Genomic DNA, 19,527 nt, shown 5'->3' on the forward strand with positions numbered 1-19,527 from the left:
AAACCATGATCTGAGCCAAAATCAAGAGTCGGATGCTTAACCCACTGAGCTACCCAGGCACCTAGAGAAAGCCACTTTTCAACGGCATTATGTGGCCCCATGATATCTTTATCATCTCTTCCCAACTTCCCAAATCCCATTCTTTCCCTTTAGAGGTGTGGCTGGAGGTTTGCATGACAAACTGAAGGGATGGCTTTACTTGGTGTCTCAGTTCCCATCCCAGCTCTTCAAAAGGTAGCAATCTGCTCAGCGAGTGGGGACTTGGTTTCCAGAGAGATGCAGGATCTCTGGGACGCAGTCATGGAGGGTCACCACTGAAGGAGGCGACATGGGAGACACTTGAGAAAAGTTCGTTCCCCTTCCCCATCCCTCTCTCTGTCTGGGGATGGGAGTGTGAGGGCACTACCTTTCCTCGGCGGGTATTCTTGGCTCTGTGTAGCGGGCGGGGGGCAGGGGTGTGGACTGGAGAAGTGGAATCGAGGACTTACATACTAGGGCTTTCACTGGGCTCAGGAGCAAGAGCTGGAGGGGGGCTTCAAACGTCCTTCTAGGGGGTTGGCCTGGTCACAGGATAGGAATGGGGACAGGGTTTGAGAGTGAGTGATTGGCCTCAGGAACGACGTTTAAAACCGGATCTGGAGTCTGGTGCAAGAGAGCGAAGGACTCTGTATGGGATAATAACAATTTTCTGAGTAATGGAGAAGAAAAATTCCGTTCTCGAACAACTTAGTCACTTAATTCCACAATTGAAAGCAAGCTTTGTGGAAGATGAGTGGTAAGGGCTCTCCCGTGCTAAAACTAATGAGTGTACAGAGGGTTCCTTGGGGACAGATGGCTGGACACTCCTATTACAGTTAAGAAGACAAACCCCTGAGATGGGTAACATGAGCATGCACAGAGCCATTGACACCCTGGCCTCAGTTTCTCTATCTACAAAATGGTAGTGAAAGCATGAGCCTTTCCCACATGCTGTTATGAGCCAGTTGTGTCCCTTAAAAATTCTTTTGTTGAAGTCCTAACCCCCAGTTCCCCAGGATGTGACTATACTTAGAGACAAAGACTTTTTAGACGTGATTATGTTAAAATGAGGTCATAAAGGTGGGCCCAAACCAGCATGACTGGTGTCCCTATAAGAAGAAAACCTCAGGACACCAATAAGTACAAAGGTAAGACCATGTGGGGATGCAGAGAGAAGGCGGCCACTGCAAGTCAAGGACAGAGGACTCAAAAGAAACTGGCCTAGCAACACCTTGATCTCAGACTTCTAGTCCCCAGAGTAGTGAGAAAATAAAGTTCTGTTGTTTAAGCCGCCTAGTCTGTGATATTCTGTTATGACACTCCTAGCAAACTAATACTCATGGCCAGAGATTAAAAAAAAGAAGAAAAGACAATTCTTTTAGAGCAGTTTTAAGTTCACAGCAAAATTGGGAGGAAGGTACAGAGATTTCCCGTATTCATCCTGGTCCCCACACATGCACAGCCTCTTCCATCACCAACACCCCCAGCCGGAGCAGTACATTTGTGACAATTGATGAGCCTACATTGACACATCATAATCACCCCCAGTTCATAGTTGACATTAAAGTTCACCTTGGCGTTGTACATTCTGTGGTCAACAAATGGTCAACGAGATGCATCCATCATGATAGGGTCATCAGAGTATGAAATTGTGACATAACTATGTGCCAACAATAGGGCAAGTCTTATTTCAGACAAATCTAACGCCGATATTTATCAAAGCCTGCCATCTGCAAAGTGCATCAGAGCACGTAGCAGAGTGGGTCTAGACAAAGATGTGATGCCATTCTGCAAGAAGTTGGCTGTGAAAATGGGCCACCTGTTTATATTCTTGAAGGCAGCATTTGTCGCGGTCGCCATGATGCCCTGCTGAGACTCTCCCTTCAGGACAGAGCCCCTTGCTGCTCCAGCCGCCCGGAGTGTTGCTGGCGGATGGCTCACAGCCCAGCTCCTCTCTCACGTTGCCCCGCAAGGACTGAAGGAAGCTGCGTCTTCCAAGGTCATGCTGGAGTCAGCTTGCATCTAAGGACTGAGTGATGCTGGATGTAAAGGGCCAGCCCCCTTGCCTAAATTTAGAACTTTTCTGAGGACCACCCACCTCCGGACTTCCTGTGGGGTCGGTGTCGGCAGCCTCTGTTGACCCTACAGCACGGTTTGAGCCTCCCTCTGCCCTCTCCGGCTCCCCTCTGTCCCTCATGGGTGTGCTCGTGAATACTCCCCAGTAAACTTCATGCAAGCAAACCGCCGTCCCAGAGTTGATTCTCCAGAGCCTGTGGCCAATGACACCATGCGTCCTATTGTTACTGATGCACTAAGGCTGTTCTTTGCGCAGAGCGAGCTGAAGCAATTGACAGTCTGAACGTTCTGCAAGGTAGACCGGGAGTGTTGGTGAAGATTTTCTCACAGTTAGTGATATGTTGTGTCCTATAGAAGTAGGTCTCACTTTTTTTTTTTTTTTTTTTTTTTTTTTTTTAAATTTTTTTTTTTTTTTTTTTTTTTTTTTTTTACTAAGCCACATTGTGGCAAAGTAATCTGGGATCCAAATATTTCATGTTCCTCAGCTCTTATTAGAGACCTGCCAATCAACAACCTTGCAGGCTGCTTAGAGGGCCCTGTAAAGAGGAAGTGCGGCTCCTGACCTTGAGCGTGGCCACCCAGCACGAATACATTTTGAGATGTGATTGTTTACCGCACCTCCCCTCCACCGCCCAGGACTGAGGCCACTTTGAAGGCAGTCCAGTGCTCTCCTTGATTTTTAGAGTGATTATATAGTAAAGACAAATAAGGAAAAACTCCGGCTCTAGCCCCTGCTATGAACTCTGAGAGCACCTGAGTGCTACGAGGCATGGGGTCTAAGAACAGTCAACCTTTCTGTTATCCGGTGTCCTCACCTGTCACTGGGGCGATGAGGAAAGAAGGTTGGCTGTGACCCTGGATCTCCAGTACCTTGACCTCAGAGGCTCTCAGAGAAGAGCCGCAGGGGGCATGCTCGGCTATTTGTTGCTCACGAGCACTTCTGCGTGCAGTCATATTCTCCCAGGGAAGCCAGGACTGCTGAACCGAGCAGGACCATGTCCCTGGGAGCCTCAAGGACACCTTTTGTCTTTCTGGCCCCAGGCCACATGTCCTTGGTTTCCTTCCTCTCTAATCTTGACTCTCACAGTCTAAAATGAACTCAAAGACTAGGGCCTCAAATATAAGCAAATATTTGTCTTTAAACCTTCGAGCAGTGGTCTTAGCTCTAGGCTCTGGGTTTCCTACTACCGCCAGGACTGTGGTCAGTGGGGCCACCTCTGAGGTCAGTGGGGTCACCTCGGACCCAAGCTCTCTGTAGAGCATCTGTGCCGGGCCTCCCAGCCTCAGTCACTACGATACGGAAGACTTGTACTTACCAGCTCAACTCTGCCCACTTCTGAGCTACGTCCAACCGTTCCAGAAAGCACGCTCAGAGCATCATACACACCGGAGCTTAGGGCATGGGATTCGCAGCCATCAGTCTGGGTTAGGTGTGCCAAGGATGAGTCCTGAATCCTGAGTCCTGGGTGTCTTTAGCCCATTCTATGCCCTTTATCTCCTATATTGGTGGGGTCAGTTTTACTGGACATCTGTTGTGCTGTGACTGTTCCCTGTTCTGTAGTTCATCTTACAGGACCAGAGCCCTGACATGCCCCCCTGGACAGTTTCATCCTTGGAGACTGTCCCACGTCCTGGCTGGAGCTCTGCTTCAGTGGTCACCTGCTTGGGATCGATTGTCATTGTCAAGTGTGTTTGGCTGCTGCTCCCTGTAGTATCTTAGACTCCGTAGACAGTGCTCATGGCCCAGGTCAAGTGCCAGTTACCCAGCCCCTGTGAACTCTGTCTGGGACTCCGGTGGCTGCTCACGCCCTGCGGGTCCCGCCCAGCTTTGCCCCTTCTCATCCTCATTAGCTTTTTCTACTGGGGTCTCAGAATACTTCAAGAAAGAGCTTCTTCTTCCTTCTATTCCCTCTCTGTCCCACCTCGCAATCTGCTATAGCTGTCTAGCCCTGTCCCCGAACGGAGCTCAGTAGAAAAGTTCTTAAAAATAACAAGTTCTCCCCAATAGCATTTTTTAAACAGAAAAAAAACCCCTATTATTTCATGATTTTAAAAAATACTTATTATTTATATATTTGACAGAGAGTGAGAGAGAGCACAAGCAGGGAGAGCTGCAGGCAGAGGGAGAGGGAAAAGCAGACTCCCCACGGAACAGGGAGCCCGGTGCAGGGCTTGATCCCAGGACCCTGGACCATGACCTGAGCTGAAGGCAAATGCTTAACTGACTGAGCCACCCAGGCGCCCTTTATGTTTTAATCAGTGTGTATAGCAAGGGTCTCCAATACATGATGGGCCTACTTGGACTCCAGTGTTTTCTCCTAGCTGAGGTCACCCAGTCTTAAAATTTAGGATCAGACTTGCCTTAGGCTTTAGACTGATTTTGTTCTTACTCAAGACAAAAGAAGCCTTGTTTGGGTGGAACTACCTGATTTAATAGTAATTAAACATGCCTTTTTTTTTTTTTAACCATGCACCCCCATTATAGCACCTGGAAGCTTCCACCTTCCTCCTGGGACCCACTTTCCATAGTGTACCAGCCCTAATAATAAACCTATGCCTTGTGTTGATAGACTTCTCTGAGTTGAGGTCCGTATAAGCTTGGGTCTTCACCTTGTCCTGTACCTTCTCTTTTCCTCTAGATCCTCCCTGACCAGATCCAGATGTCTGTTTCCAGATGTTCTTTACCACACTCTGCCCACTTACTTATAAACCCCTCTTGCCTTCCCCAGGAGCGCCTTCTTGCCCAATATTTACTCCAACTGCCATAGATTTCCTATTTTACTTTTTCCAAAGACATTTATTAATTGAACACATAGCATCTACACTGCGCTTATAATTGTGAACAAAACCCAGTCCCTGTCTCCAAGGAGCTTATAGCGTTCTGAAAGAAAGAGACAATTAAAAAGGCAATATTAGTAGCTGACAACTCTGCAAAAGATATTATCTAAATTAGTCCATTTTATTCTTGGAATCCTATGAGGGGGATATTGTCTTCATTTTATAGACGTGGAAAGTGAGGCTCAGCTAGGTTAAGTAGCTTGGCCTGGATCATGCAGACAGGAAGGGGCAGAATTAGGTTTAGAATCCAGGTCAGCCTGACTTTGCTGTATTAGTTAGTAATCATCATCGTGTGTGATGAAAAGTCTAAGCACAGTTTGTCAGTTCACAGGGAAACAAACCTACTGACTGTGGCTGGAGTTACATTGACCCGGCAGAGAATTAATAGCTTGGCAATTTTGTGTCTTCTAATTCATTAACATAGTTTATTCTTCCCATGTTAGTCTTTTGGTCCATGGGTCTTTAAATTCTCTACATGTTTTATAGTATTCTATATAGGTGTCTGCATTTTTTCTTTGTTTCATTTATTTTTAGGTACTTGGTGTTTTTTGCATATTTTTGGTATTTTTAATTTTTGAAACTTATTTTAATTTCTTTCTTTTTTAAAAAATTTAAATTCAATTAATTAACATATAGTGTATTATTAGTTTCAGAGATAGAGTTTGATGATTTATCAGTCTTATATAATACCCACGGCTGGTATTTTAAAAAATTAATTTCTAATTGTTGTTATTATATAGAAAGAAAAGAGTTGATGTTTGTATATTGCTTTTATATCTGGAAACCTTGCTGAATTTACATATATTCTAATAGCTTATCTTTAGATTTTTTCCTGTGTATACAATCTAGTTACATGCAAATAAGGACAGCCCCCCCTTCTCTAGTACTTACGCCTTTTCTTTTTCTTGCCTTATCGTTTTTATATCATTTCATTATCTGAATAAATGAAGCATAATTAGGGTGTTAGAGGATACACTGTTCTCTGGCTGATTTCATAAGTTTCTGTTGTCTTTACCATATTGAAACTGAATCTTGCTCAGTTGTGGCCCTAGGTAGCCTACACTCTGATGTCAGGCAGAGTTGGGAGCGGGCGGCACCTGTTATTGCTAAGAGTTGGGTCTATGTAGCTGTATATGAGAGCTTCTCTCTATGACTCATTTATTAGTAAGGGTTTCATTCTATTCTGCATAGGTCACAGAAGACTTGTTAGCACCCTTTGTGTTTATTTTTTATTTCTTGATGCACAGACCACAGCTCAGAAGCCTGCGAGGGAAGAAGGGAAGGAGGGAGGGAGGGAGAGAGAAAGACCGCATTTGTTAAAAAGTTTTCCCAAGCCTTATTCTGTTTTGTAGCCAGCACTGCCATTATGCCTTTAGTGTCCCCTCTACACTGCTATAAGGCCTATATAGTTCCCGTAGGGCTAGAGAATCAAGTATTGGTTAACTTTGGGTAAATCCAATGCTCACTTTATTCTTAGGTTGAAGAGGTCAGAATTACTGGGGTCTCACATAGTAGCACCCAGCCCCCTTTTCAGAGAGCCTCGCTATCCTTGACCTTAGTAAATACTCCCTTTGAGATTGTCTTTAACTGGGCATCAGTGCTGATGCCTTACTCCATATGACAATCCTGATTTCACCTTTTAGTTTTTTTCTTCTTATACTCAGATAAGTACTAATGGGGGCGATTGTGGAAATATAGAAGATTAAGACTCATGTAAGGCTAAATATGGATCGCCTGATTGGCTCAGTTGGTTAAGCAGGCAGTTCTTGATTTCAGCTCAGGTCATGGTCTCAGGGTCATGAGATCAAGCCCCTTGTTGGGCTCTGTGCTGGGCATGGAGCCTGCTTAAGATTCTCTCTCCCTCGGTCCCTCCCCCACTCCTCCTCCCTCCACCTCTGTCTTCCACACACTCACACTCCCTCTCTCTAAAAAAAAAAAAAAAAAAAAAAAAAAAAGTTGAATACTTCAGATTTTTAGGTTGATGGGCATTAGACATGTATTCCCTAAAGTAACTTCTTGACTTCATAGCTGATATTTATTGACCAGTAGAAATATGGAAAAAATGCACTTAAACATCAGCATTTCTTTCTGTGAAGAAAAGGCTATAGAAAGAAAACGGGGGCTAGTCACTAAGGATCAAAATTCAAATTTCCTAACTAGTACAAAGTTTTCTCCAGCATATCATTTTCCACATAGCATGCCAATGTGATTGCATAATTTTGAACAAAAAGTTGAGATCTAGGACTTCTTGGCAATTCTATTTATCTACCTGTTTATTTATTACATATTTACGTCTAGTAGACATATAATTTCAACCCATGTACCCAAGTGTACCAGAAAGTTTTTTTAAAAAAAAATCACAATTTAATTTTCATTTTGAGACTTGCCTCATCTTAAACAAAAATGTTATTATATATTATACATAATTTGTATTTTTTATATTTCATATAAATTATATACATATATATATCTATTTAAGGTAAACTCTTCCCTCTAGGTAAATTTCAATCAGTTCAGGATATATTTCTCCTTATCCCATCCCCACTCTTATCCTCCTGAGATTACACTTAAGTTCTAGAGACTTCCATTAGCTTCACCCATCATTGAAAAGAAGACCTTGAATCCTTGGGCATGCTCTATGGTATATTGGCTTCTACTGGGTGCCATCTGGTCCTTGGGCATAAGTCGTCCTCCATGCTGGCATCTGCTGAGACTCTGTGAATATATCTGGTCCTTGGCCATATGGCTTGTCCCACTTTCCTTTTCCTTTTCTCTTTCTCCTAACTTCCATGCCCTTTTCTCAGTTGTGTGCAGAAGATTTAGTTATTACCCCATAACTCTCTGAAGTCATGAGGCTGCCTTACTGCTCCCTTCTGACAGCCTTGTAGCCCTGTTCACTCGCCAATCTCTGCCAGTATAGCAGGGAGAATGTGAGTGTTCAACTTCCAAAATTTCGGATAGGAGTGTGGACAAAGTGTTTTTTTTTTTCTTGGACCCCCAAACTTTTCATTTGATTTATTCTACAGTCTCTGCCAATCTAGTATTGAACCTCAGGGCTTACAAGAGCAGATGATCTTCCTGTTTCTCCGTGTCTTCTCTCTCACAGCCAGAAGAGTCTTAATTTTTTTGTGGATAGAATAAACCCATTTTGAAATTGGAAAAAAATTTTTTTCAGGTACTATTTTAAATCTTTTTTCTTCCTTCCTTCCTTCCTTCCTTCCTTCCTTCCTTCCTTCTTTCTTTCTTTCTTTCTTCTTTCTTTCTTTCTTTCTTTCTTTCTTTCTTTCTTTCTTTCTTTCTTCTTTTTCTTTCTTTCTTTTTAAGATTTTGTTTATTTATTTGACAGAGAGAGAGTATGAGCAGGGAGGAGAGGGAGACAGAGAAACAGGCTCCCACCTGATGCAGGGCTCGGTCCCAGGACCTTGGGATCCTGACCTGAGCCAAAGGCAGACTCATAACTGACTGAGTCACCCAGGCACCCTAAATCATTCTGTTTTATCCACAGACTAGGTTTTCCAAAGCTAAGAATTTGACGTTTGATTCCATGGCAGTGATTCATATCTGTAAGACCAAAGGGGATGAGGGAAAAAGTCGTGAACTTAAAGGAGTTGGTGTGTGTAAAAGACATTGGTTCATGTCTTGTACTTGTATGAATATTCACCCAAGCATCCACTTGTCCATCTGTCTGTTCATCCATACATCTTTCCATTTAGGCGTCGATTCTCTGAATACTCCAGAAAAAAACGTTGAGCATGCTGTTTGACTTGAGCATGACAGGGCAAAATATTAAAAATCAAGATGCATTAGAAATTCCAGAACATATAGTAGTTGTGGCAGGCAGAACAACAGCCCCAAAGAGATCTACGTTCTGTTCCTTGAGACCTGAGATTACGTTAGGTTACCTGGCAAGGGAGAATTAAGGTCGCAGATGACATTAAATTTGCTGATCAGGTGAGCTGAGATAAGATGATCTTGGATTATCCACGTGGGCCAATGGAATCACAAGGGTTCCTATAAGTGGAAGGAGGAGGTCAGAATCAGAGATTTGAAGATACTTCAGTGCTGGCTTTGAAGGTGGAGAAAGGGCTGTAAGCCAAGGAATGCTTGCAGTCACTAAAGGCTGGAAAAGGCGAGGAAATGAATTCTCCCTTAGAGCCTCCAGAAGGAATGCAGCCCCACGGATACCTTGATTTTAATGCATCGAGAACCATGTTTGACTTCTCACCTCAGAACTGTAAGATAAGGCGCTGTATTGTTTTAAGCCAATAAACTTGTCGTAATTTGTTACAGCAATAATAGGAAACTAATATAGTAGTTGTAACTCTCTAATCATAAATAATGACTATATAATGACTTTATATGACTAGCAAATGGATTTAAAACTTGGCAAACCAACAATGCAGACAATTGATTTTATTAAATTAAACACTTAGGTGCCACCTGGTGGCTGAAATCTTGCAGTGAATGACTTGAAATGCTATCAATTTACAGTATTTCCGTCCAGGCAGGGCATAGTCAGGTTTATGGTTTGTGGTCAAATGATTTAAAAAAGGTTGAAACAATTCATTTGGATTGCCAAATAATACAGCAGAAAAAAAAGGAGCTCAACTGTTAAACATTCAAAAATACAGTATTTTATTGCAAGGACATGTGACAGAAAACAGGTGGCCTGTGAGACCTGCCTAGGAAGGGTTAGCCAGTGATGGTGCCCGCAGACGGCACCTGAGGGGGAATTTTCCCTCACCCAAACCTTCCTCTATGAAATGACCTCGAGACTCTCCCGATGTTAGTTACTGGCAATTAACACTTTCTTAATCTCATACAGAGCATAGTGAAAATACAGCATTGTTTCAACCAGAAAGCAGCGCTACGCCTTTCCTATAGGGAAAATCTGGATCCGTCTTAGCATCCATGGCTTAGTTAAAAGTGCAAGGTACCTCATACCTGTTAGGATGGCTACTATTAAAAAAGAACCACACACACAGAAAAATTAATGCTAAGGGGAATGTGGAGAAGTTGGAACCCTGTGGACTGCTGGTAGGATTGTAAAATCATGCAATTGCTATGAGAAACAGTGTGGAATTTTCTCCAAAAATTAAAAATATAACTACCGTATGATCTAGAGATCCTACTTCTGGGTGTGTAGCCTAAAGAACTGAAAGCCCCTATCAGGTGCGAGGGGGAAAGGAAAAAAGGAAATTATTATTTAATGGGCATAGAGTTTTAGTTTTGCAAGATAAAAAAATTCTGGAGATCTGTTTCACAGCCATAGAAATACGTCTCACTCTACTGAACTGTACATTTAAAAATGGTTAAGATGATACATTTTATGATGTTTGTGTGTTTTTTGCTACAACAGAAATAATGCAGGGTAGTGGATACAGTAGAGGATAGAGGATGCCAAATCCACCCTCCCACGGGCCATCTAGGTCTTCGGCTGGGGAACATGAAGGTCCCTGTATGCTGGAAAGACATGGTGGCCACGGTGGCATTTGAGCAGGCTCTCTTATCTCAGAGAGTGGGTCCTATTCAGAGGGTCCCGAGAGCTGTCTTCCTCTTGCCATTTTTACAAGACTTAACTCCAAAAGCATAGCTTTAACCCTCTTATCCTCTAACCTGATTTTTTGCCAGTCCTTGAAAAAGTCCTATTTTCTCATCAGCCATGGGTCACTTCCTGCTGGTATAACTATACGGTCATGTTATGCTCAGATCTTTCCATCATAATTTTTCAAATTATTGATAACTTTTCGAATACCTCTGAGTCTAGAGGCTGAACTTGATCACATAACCTATTTTAAGGAAACCTTTCAGGATTTGAGCTAACTTAATTCTCTCAGGGTTTTCATCAGCCTATAACCTTCCTTATGTTAATTTTCCAGAAACCGGTAGCAAGTGGAGGTGAGGTGCATGTGCGTGAAGTGAGACAACACACCCAGTTCCACCCCCAGTCCTTTCCACCGTTGCCTGCTGTGTGAGCTTGGACACCTAAGTTAGTTTAGGAACTGCCCAAAATGGTCCTTCTGATTCTGAATACTCCTGACAGTCTAATTGTCAACAAAAACCCTGAGTGAGGTTATGAAACTGATCGGTGTTTGGTTTTATGTTTGTGTGTTTGAAGCTTTGTTTAAAGATTTTTTTTTTTTTTTTGTATCCCTAGGTCACAAAGTTGTTCTTTTCCATTCAGGTATTTATTTCCTCTACAGAAGTGGTACAGAACTGGGGGGTGATTTTGAATGTCTTGGGAGACATTCAGCAATGTTTTGGAGACATTTGGATTGCCATGAATTGGGTGGTTAGGGGTGCTGTTGGCACCTAGAGGCACAGGATGGCCCCCTAAAACTAAGAATTATCTGGCCCTAACAGTCAATAGTATCAAGATTGAAAAATTCTGATCTATTAGCCACTTTAAAAAAAAAAAGATTATTTATTTATTTGAGAGAGAGAGAGAATGAGTGGAAGGGAGAGGCAGAGGGAGAGGGAGAAGCAGGCTCAATCCCAGGACCCCGAGATCATGATCTGAGCCGAAGGCAGACACTTAACCAGCTGAGTCACCCAGGCACCCCTATAGTCCACTCTTGAACAATATGATATTAGGTGGGAGGGCAGTTTTATTTGTTTTTGCCCAGAGCAATCCAGTTTTCCCAATACTTATTTTCAGATTTCCATGTATCCTTTTTTAAAAACACAATTAATGATACCTGCAGACACTTATTTAGAGCTTAATACATGCATACTGAGATCTTGTTAGTGCTGGTGTAAATATGAATATCTTTGCCCTTCCCCCAAATCATACAGATCAAGAGGGAGGCCAAATGAAATCACCCATGCCCCACCTTTATAACGTAATTAGAGACAGTAGTACAAACCTCCAGTTCATGTGCCACTAGGGAACTATTCATTCAAGACTAGCAAAGCTGCTTCCAGAGCCTGCATTAGAAGGGATGGTTAAGAGGGCTTTGCACAGAAGAGACCAGAGGGCAGTGGGTCTCAGTGGCAGAAGAGCACAGATCATGTCAACTAGGATTTGACCTCCAAGGAAGGGGGACCTAGCCTGAAGCCCAGTGACCAGAGGACTGGATACTGGGGAGTAAGTCAAAAGGAAAAGTCTGGAAGGTGAGCAGAGCAGCAATCTCAGGAAAACCCTTGTCTGGGGGAAACAGAGAAACATAGCAGAGAGATGAGTTTCTTGAGACCTAGAGGTGAAGGAGGAAAAGGAATCAATCTAACCAAAGTCTCTAATGAAACAAGAAAGCATCAGAGATTCAGAAGAAGATAGACAAAAAATACACGATTTATTAAAGAAATTGCACTTCACTGAAACTACAGAAGAAGGCTCTGTTCAAGGCTAACTTCCTTTATATGTAAAGAATTTTTTTAGATTGAGGAGGAAAAAAAATAAAGATATGAGATAAAGATCTAAAAAGACTATTTACAGATAAAGAATCTTGGGGTCTCTAAACACACACACACACACACACACACACACACACACATTTGTTTATTAAAAATATATCCACAGGAAAGATAAAGACGAAAATAGAAAATATGGTTACTGATAAGTGGGGTGGGAGTGAGGAGTGGGTTGGACTTAACAGATGTGTATTAGGTTTCTGTAGCTGCTATACAACCTGCCACACATTGAATCATCGAGAACAACACACATTTATTATGTCACAATGCTGGAGGTCAGGGTTCTTAAACGGGCTTCCCTGAGCCAAAATCAAGATGTCAGCAAGGCTGTGTTCCTTTCTGCAGGCTGTAGGGAAGAACACACTTCCTCACCTTTTCCAGCTTCCTAAGACTGCCCACATGCTAGACACCCTTTCCTCTTCAGAGTCAGAAAGCATGGATTGAGTCCTTGTCCCATGGAGTCACTTTAGCCTCCTCTCTTGGAGTCCGATCTCCCTCTGCTTCACACTTCTGTCTCTGTTTTTTTTTACTTTTAAGAATGCTTCTGTTTACATTGGGTCTACCCAGACAGTGCAGGATAATCTCCCCACGTCAAAATCCTTACTCACGTCTGTAAAGTCCCCTTTTCCATGGAAGTGTCATCTTCACAATTTCTAGAGATTAAGACACGGACATCTCTTTGTGTGTATGAAGGGCATGGGGGTAAGCATTCTTTTGCCTCCCACAGCGTGGAAATGATATTATAATTTTTTAAACATTTAATACCACACACATTTTACTTATTAAAAAATTAACAAATCAAAATAGGAAAAAGAAAGCAAACATAAAAAGAATACATATCAGGTACATTTTATGGGATTCAATGCATCTAACCTTTAATAAAATATATGAGGCAGTGCAATCGTGTACAGAAAACTGAAAACCTTTGCTATTTAATAATTTTCCCAAATCGGTGGCAGAATTATGGTTCAAGCTCGAGTTGTTATGACTCTGGAATAGTTCCCAAGGTCATTCAGCTCTAACATTTAAGCCCCAAACAAAGATTCTTTCCATTACTTCACAGCTGCCCGTGGTCAGTTGCAAGGCTTACACAAGTGTTTTTTCTCTTTGATTTGTTGCCTATACGAAGAATAATAGTAAAATCTCCTGTACTGCCAAATTGTTATGAAATGTCCTCTTCAAGTTCTTTTAGAAGCTTCTTGTACTTGGAAAATATTAATATGAGTAGCAAAAATAACACTTCTCGTAAGTGTGATCTGGTACCCAGGGATCGGGGCTGACTTTAGATAGCAGCAGATCTGGTAGCAAATAGAAAGCCAGAATCATTGACTATCGATGTTGATGGGTGGGCAGCAGTGATGGTAGGATTCTATGGAAGTTCTTTTCTGGTTGCTTCAAGTTTTTCAGAGAAATAGGAAGAAAGGTTGTTGGGTGAGAGGGAGGATGGGGAAGAAGGTGTGGGAGTTTGGGAGGACAGAATGTGTGGCATTGTTGTTTTGGAAAGTAGGGTATCTTTTGACTGCTAGGCAGCATAAAGAAGCCACTTGCTTTTTATGGTCATGTATTTAAAGAGGTTGAGGGCCGAGAAGGCAGCAAGTTGGCTTTCATCGAATTTGCGGCTTACCAAGCACGTGGGAACACGTAAGAGAAGGAAAAGGGACCAGAGTGTTTAGGTCAACAACTGACCGTGGAATTTCAGCCTGGAAGGGAGGGGAGTGAAACCATCAAGAAGATGAGGAACAGTAAAGAGATTTAAGAATCAGTGAATCGTAGTTCTCAGGGGAGTGGAAGGATAGTTGGCACGAAGCGTTAGGGGACAGAGAATGAGATGTACATGCCTGAGGTTATGGTGTGTGTACAGCTCCATAAATGATGGGGATGCTGAGGTCTTAGTCTCTGCCATAGAAGTGGCCCAGGGAAAGGAAGTCTCTACTCACATGAGTATTGAAATTACTAAAGATTAGAACCAAAGTAGCATCAGAGTGAGTGACAGTGAACCAACCCTTGGGAAATGAGGAGGGAAGACATGGGGTCAGCAAATGACCTTGACAGTGAGATTCAGAATGGAAGGGAGAAGAATGGCCAGAAAGCAGCCATGGAGGTTGGGGGGTGAGTAAGAAAGACACTTCCTCCCTTCCAGGTCTGGGGGAAACAGTCAATACTAGAATTTTCTGCAGGGAGCCCAGTGTCCCCGTGAGGAACAGGTTTCTGTTGGAAAAAAAGATGAGCAAACATCAGGAGAAGAAGGTGGCAATAGAGGGGATTTGTTCTCTGTGATTTGTCATGAGTCTAGGCAGTGCGGTGGGAATGCTTGGGGTCAGGGGGGAGGGTAAAGGGGTTGACGGAACTGGAGATATGTAGAGCCTTATGGAACTACAGTGTGGGAGGTGAGGGGTGACCTTGGAGTTTGGGGTTTTTGAGGAAATTCTCATAAACAGAGATAGAGTGATCAGTGTGGACCCAAGGGAGAGATTGGGGGTGAGACTTTGACTATAGAGGGTTGGAAACCGTGGGTCTCTGGAGCTGCCTTTTTATCCCTGATGATGAGGATAGGTAAGTAGAAGGGAGGCACGTTCTTAGACCAAGTATGTCAGTTGCCCCTTACTCCACCGGGTGTTGGGCTTCACCCCAAGGGTTTCTGTTCTGTCTGCCTCCGTACTGATAGCCTGGAAGATTCCTGGAGAAGCAGGTGTAATGTCAAGGGCACCTCTCTCTACACATAATAATAAGAGTTGAAGGCACCATCTTGTTTCCACAACAATGAAGTATGAAGTTTGAATAGCAACAGGCCAGGAAATGGAGTAAAGTTTCCTCAAAGGGAAGGCCAACCTAACTGATGGAATGAGGTTTATGTTACTGTTGTCGGAAGCATTCAGAGGTGCTGAGAACAAGAGAACCCTGAGTGTTCTCATCAACTGAGACTGAGTGTCCGCTGCATGCCCAGCACTGTTCAGGGTGCTGCAGGACATGGAACGAAGAGGTCCCACTGTCTGCCCTTGAAACCGACTCCATTAGAAAACAGTGAAAAATGGTGTATATAAAGTTAGTGCTGTCCCGAGAGACATAGGCTACCATGGATAGTGTTGAAATGTAACTTCTATTATTTACCTAGAGTTTGACTTTCATAAAGTATCAGCAAATCAAAAGCCAAAAACAAAACTAATACACAGAAGTTGATTTCTCTTTCCTTATCTTGTTTTCCTGCAGGCATTTCTGATTCTTGAATTTATCATTATTACACAGGGTCTACATACACTGTAGCCAGAAATGCCAATGTGCCATAATGGACGTTTCCCCTTGCGTTCTTAAGATTTATATATCGAGAACTGAATATCTGTATTTTTTATATTTCCATTTTTAGAGACAATCACAAATAGCTAAAAAGTGATAGATCAGGGATTTAAATTCATTGATTTTAATGCCCATCCGGTCTATTTTGTGTCTCCTGTGATTTTTTTTTTCCAGCTAGGTCTTGCCCTGTACCATCTCTCTTGATCCCAATTATACACTGAGTCACTGTCAAAGATAGGGACTCATAGGAATGGGTCATCTGGAAACGTCTGTTCTATTTTAGAACAAATTAAAAGTTGCCTCAGTCGGCGGTGTCTAACCCCTTAACTTAGAAGAGAGAAAATATTAATAGGAATCAACTTTGCTTATTTAGCAGGTCGAGCTGGTCTGTGGTATCCATGGGGTTGCTTGAGGACAAGCCGATTACCGTGGAGATTTGTGGAAACAGGATCAATAGTTTTCAGTAACTGAGGAAGATTACCAGAAGTCAAGGGAGCTTTTAACAGGGGCTGTGCAGCGCGGAGCCCAGGCCTGTCAAGCACTTGGCAGGCGATTGAGAAAGTCTAATTGTGGCTGTTGATGAGTCATTTTACACAATTGTCACACCTCCGTTCTCCAAGTTCCATTTTAGGCACAGTATAACTTGCCCAGCCAGAAATTGCCTAATTTAAACCCTGACTCTTACCTGTGTGAGTCAAAATGACTCAGAAAGTGCAAATAAAATATTCCCAAGGAGTCAGTGATTGTTTCATGTTTCTCATAGCTTCTCTTCTTAGAACTGAGTCTATCTGTACAGAAAAAAAAAAAAAAATACAAGTACTGGAGAATTGAATTGGGGTGGGAAAGAGAAGAAAAGAAGTCTCCCAGGACCTAAATCAGAGCCCACATTTTTCTCTGACATGAGAATACAGGGTAGGCTATTTTAAATTTATGATCAAAGTTTTAATTATACAAAAAATAGAGCACTTATTCTTTAAAAGGAGAGAGAATCGCTACCTTTTAAATATAATTAGGACTTTGAAAAAAACCAAAAATGATGAGTCCATGGGTACACACACACACACCCACACACACACAATCATAGATACATACACACTTTAATCCTCTATGTTCAGCTCCTATCTGCTGCTCATCTCAGCCTGAACCATTTCCCACTGCCCAATGGCTGTTAGTAATTCCTGATGAAATGAGTAAAACTGACCTGCTATTCTTTGCCGAAACTAATTTTGATCCTTTTTTATTTATTTAATAACCACAGCCTAGATTCTAGAAAGAAGGCTCCAGAACTCACAAAACCACGGCATATTGGCCAATGAAGGTATGAACAAGTAGTACTGAGTAGTCAGTTCATAAGACATCGTTTATTCCAATATCCACAAAATATTGATACTTAAAACAGCCCCGAATCACCTAGAATGTAATAGCTAACATTCCTTATTTCTATATAGTCTTTCCAGTTTTGAAGATGCTTTAATACATATTATCTCATTTGACCCTCACAAAACCTTGTATGGTAGCCAGAGCATAAATTTTTATTTACAGTTTATAGGTAAGGAATCAGAAATACAAAACGCTCAAATGATGTGACCAATACCAAATGATCCTACAAATTATGTGTATTTACTCACAATCTAATGATGGGTAGAAAAATATAATACATGATCCAAATATTTCCACCATGAAAGTATTAAAATCTCTGAAATAGTAAGAATATAAATTGAATGGCTTCAATTATCCAGAAAAGGTACCTATGTGAATGACATCATTTCCCCTGACTAATTAGGTGTCACTATATTTTAAACATATTTTGATAAAAAAAATTTTGCAATTCATAATATGCAAATTGTTTCTCGATTCTTTTTATTTCATTTTATTTTATCTGTAAAGTTACGTTGTTTATTTGAGATCTTTCTTGTTTCTTCCCGTAAGCGTTTGTAACTATAAACTTCTCTTAGAATTGCTTTTGCTGCGTCCCACAAGTTTGAATGTGTTCTGTTTCCATTTTCATTTGTCTCAGAGTATTTTTTGTTTTCCCTTTTGACTTCCTCTTTGACCAAGGGGTTGTTCAGGAGCATGCTGTTTAAGTTCCACATGTTTGTGAAAATTCTTCTTGTAGTTGATTTCTTATTTCATACCACTGTGGTTGGAAAAGGTACGTTATATGATTTCGGTCTTTTTAAATTCATTGAGACTTGTTTTGTGGCCTAACATACGGTGTTCCTGGAGAGTGTTTCACATGCATTTGAGAAGAATGTGTGTTTCCGCAGCTGGTGAACAGAATATTCTGTATATGTCTGTTAGGTTCATGTGGCCTAGCATGTGGTTTAAGTCCAATGTTTTCCTATCGATTTTCTATCTGGATGATCCATTCATTGTGGAAAGTGGGGCACCAAAGTCTGCTAATACTGTGTTGCTGTTTCTCCGGTCAGATCTTTTAATGAATTTTTGCTTTATATGTTTTGGTGCCCCAGTGTTGAGTGCATACATGTTTACAATTGTTAACTCTTGTTGAGGAATTGATCACTTATCATTATACAATGACCTCCTCTGTCTCCTGCTACAGTTTTTGGCTTAAAGTCTGTTTCGTCTGGTAGAAGTATAGCTACCCCTGCTTTCTTGAGAGCTTGTTTGGAGGTTCTAGCAGGGGAGCGCAGCTACTCGTATACCCTTGACTGAAGAACGGTCCTCCTCTATCGGGGAAGGTCGTCCTCTTCGACCGAGCGCGCAGCTTCGGGAGGGACACACATGGAGCGGTGAGGGAGGAAGGGGACACCCGCCTAGCCAGCCAGATCAGCCGAATCAACCCTGGCGATCAATGGGGTGACAGATGTCGCAGCCAGATCGCCCTCACATCCTACCCCTGCTTTCTTTTGGTTTCCATTTGCAATAGAATTTTTTTTTCCCATCCCTTCACTTTGAGCTTATGTGTGTCTTTAAAACTGAAGCAAATCTCTTAGAGCACACACTTGGGTCTTTTTTTTTTTTTTTAATCTTTTCAGTCACTGTAAGTCTTTTGATTGGAGAATTTAATCCATTGACGCCTAAAGAAATTATAGACATGTCAACTGCCATTTTGTTAGTTGTTTATAGTTCTTTTGTTCCTCTCTTGCTATTTTCTTCTGTGATTTGATGATCTGTAGTCATATGTTTAGATTCCTTTCTTTTTATCTTTTGAGAATTTCTTTATTCATTTATTTATTACTTATTTTTTATCTTTTGTGTACTTATAATAGGTTTTTGCTTTGTGTTTACCATGAAGACTACATAAAACACCTTATAGTTATAACGTCTATTTTAAACTGGTTAACAACTTGACTTCACATACAAAAGCTCTATATTTTTATACTCCCCATTCCATATTTTATATATATATTTTCCACATTTATATATGATATATAATATATAAATAATATATAATATATATACATATATGTAATATATATAATATATTACATATATGTGTAAAAAATATATATATATATATTTTAGAGAGAGAGAGACAGACGGGGGGTGGAGGGGCAGAGGGAAAGGGAGAGAGAGAATTTAAGCAGGCTCCATGCCCAGGACAGAGCCTGATATGAGGCTTGATTTCATGAGATCATGACCTGAGCTGAAATCAAGAGTTGGACACTTAACCAGCTGAGCCACCCAGAGCTCCTTACGTTTTATTTTATTTTATTTATTTTTAGAAAATATTTTATTTATTTTAAGGAGAGACAGAGACAGAGAGAGAGAGTGGTAGGAGGAGCAGAGGAAGAGGGACAAGCAGACTCCAAACTGAAGAGCCTGAAGCAGGTTTCAATCTCATGACCCTGAGATCATGAACTGAACTGAAATCAAGAGTTGGACACTCAACTGACTGAGCCATTCAGGCACGCTGCCACTCACATTTTG

Source organism: Ursus maritimus, unplaced genomic scaffold, assembly GCF_017311325.1.
Source record: "Ursus maritimus isolate PB19 unplaced genomic scaffold, ASM1731132v1 scaffold_29, whole genome shotgun sequence".
Taxonomy (NCBI): domain Eukaryota; kingdom Metazoa; phylum Chordata; class Mammalia; order Carnivora; family Ursidae; genus Ursus; species Ursus maritimus.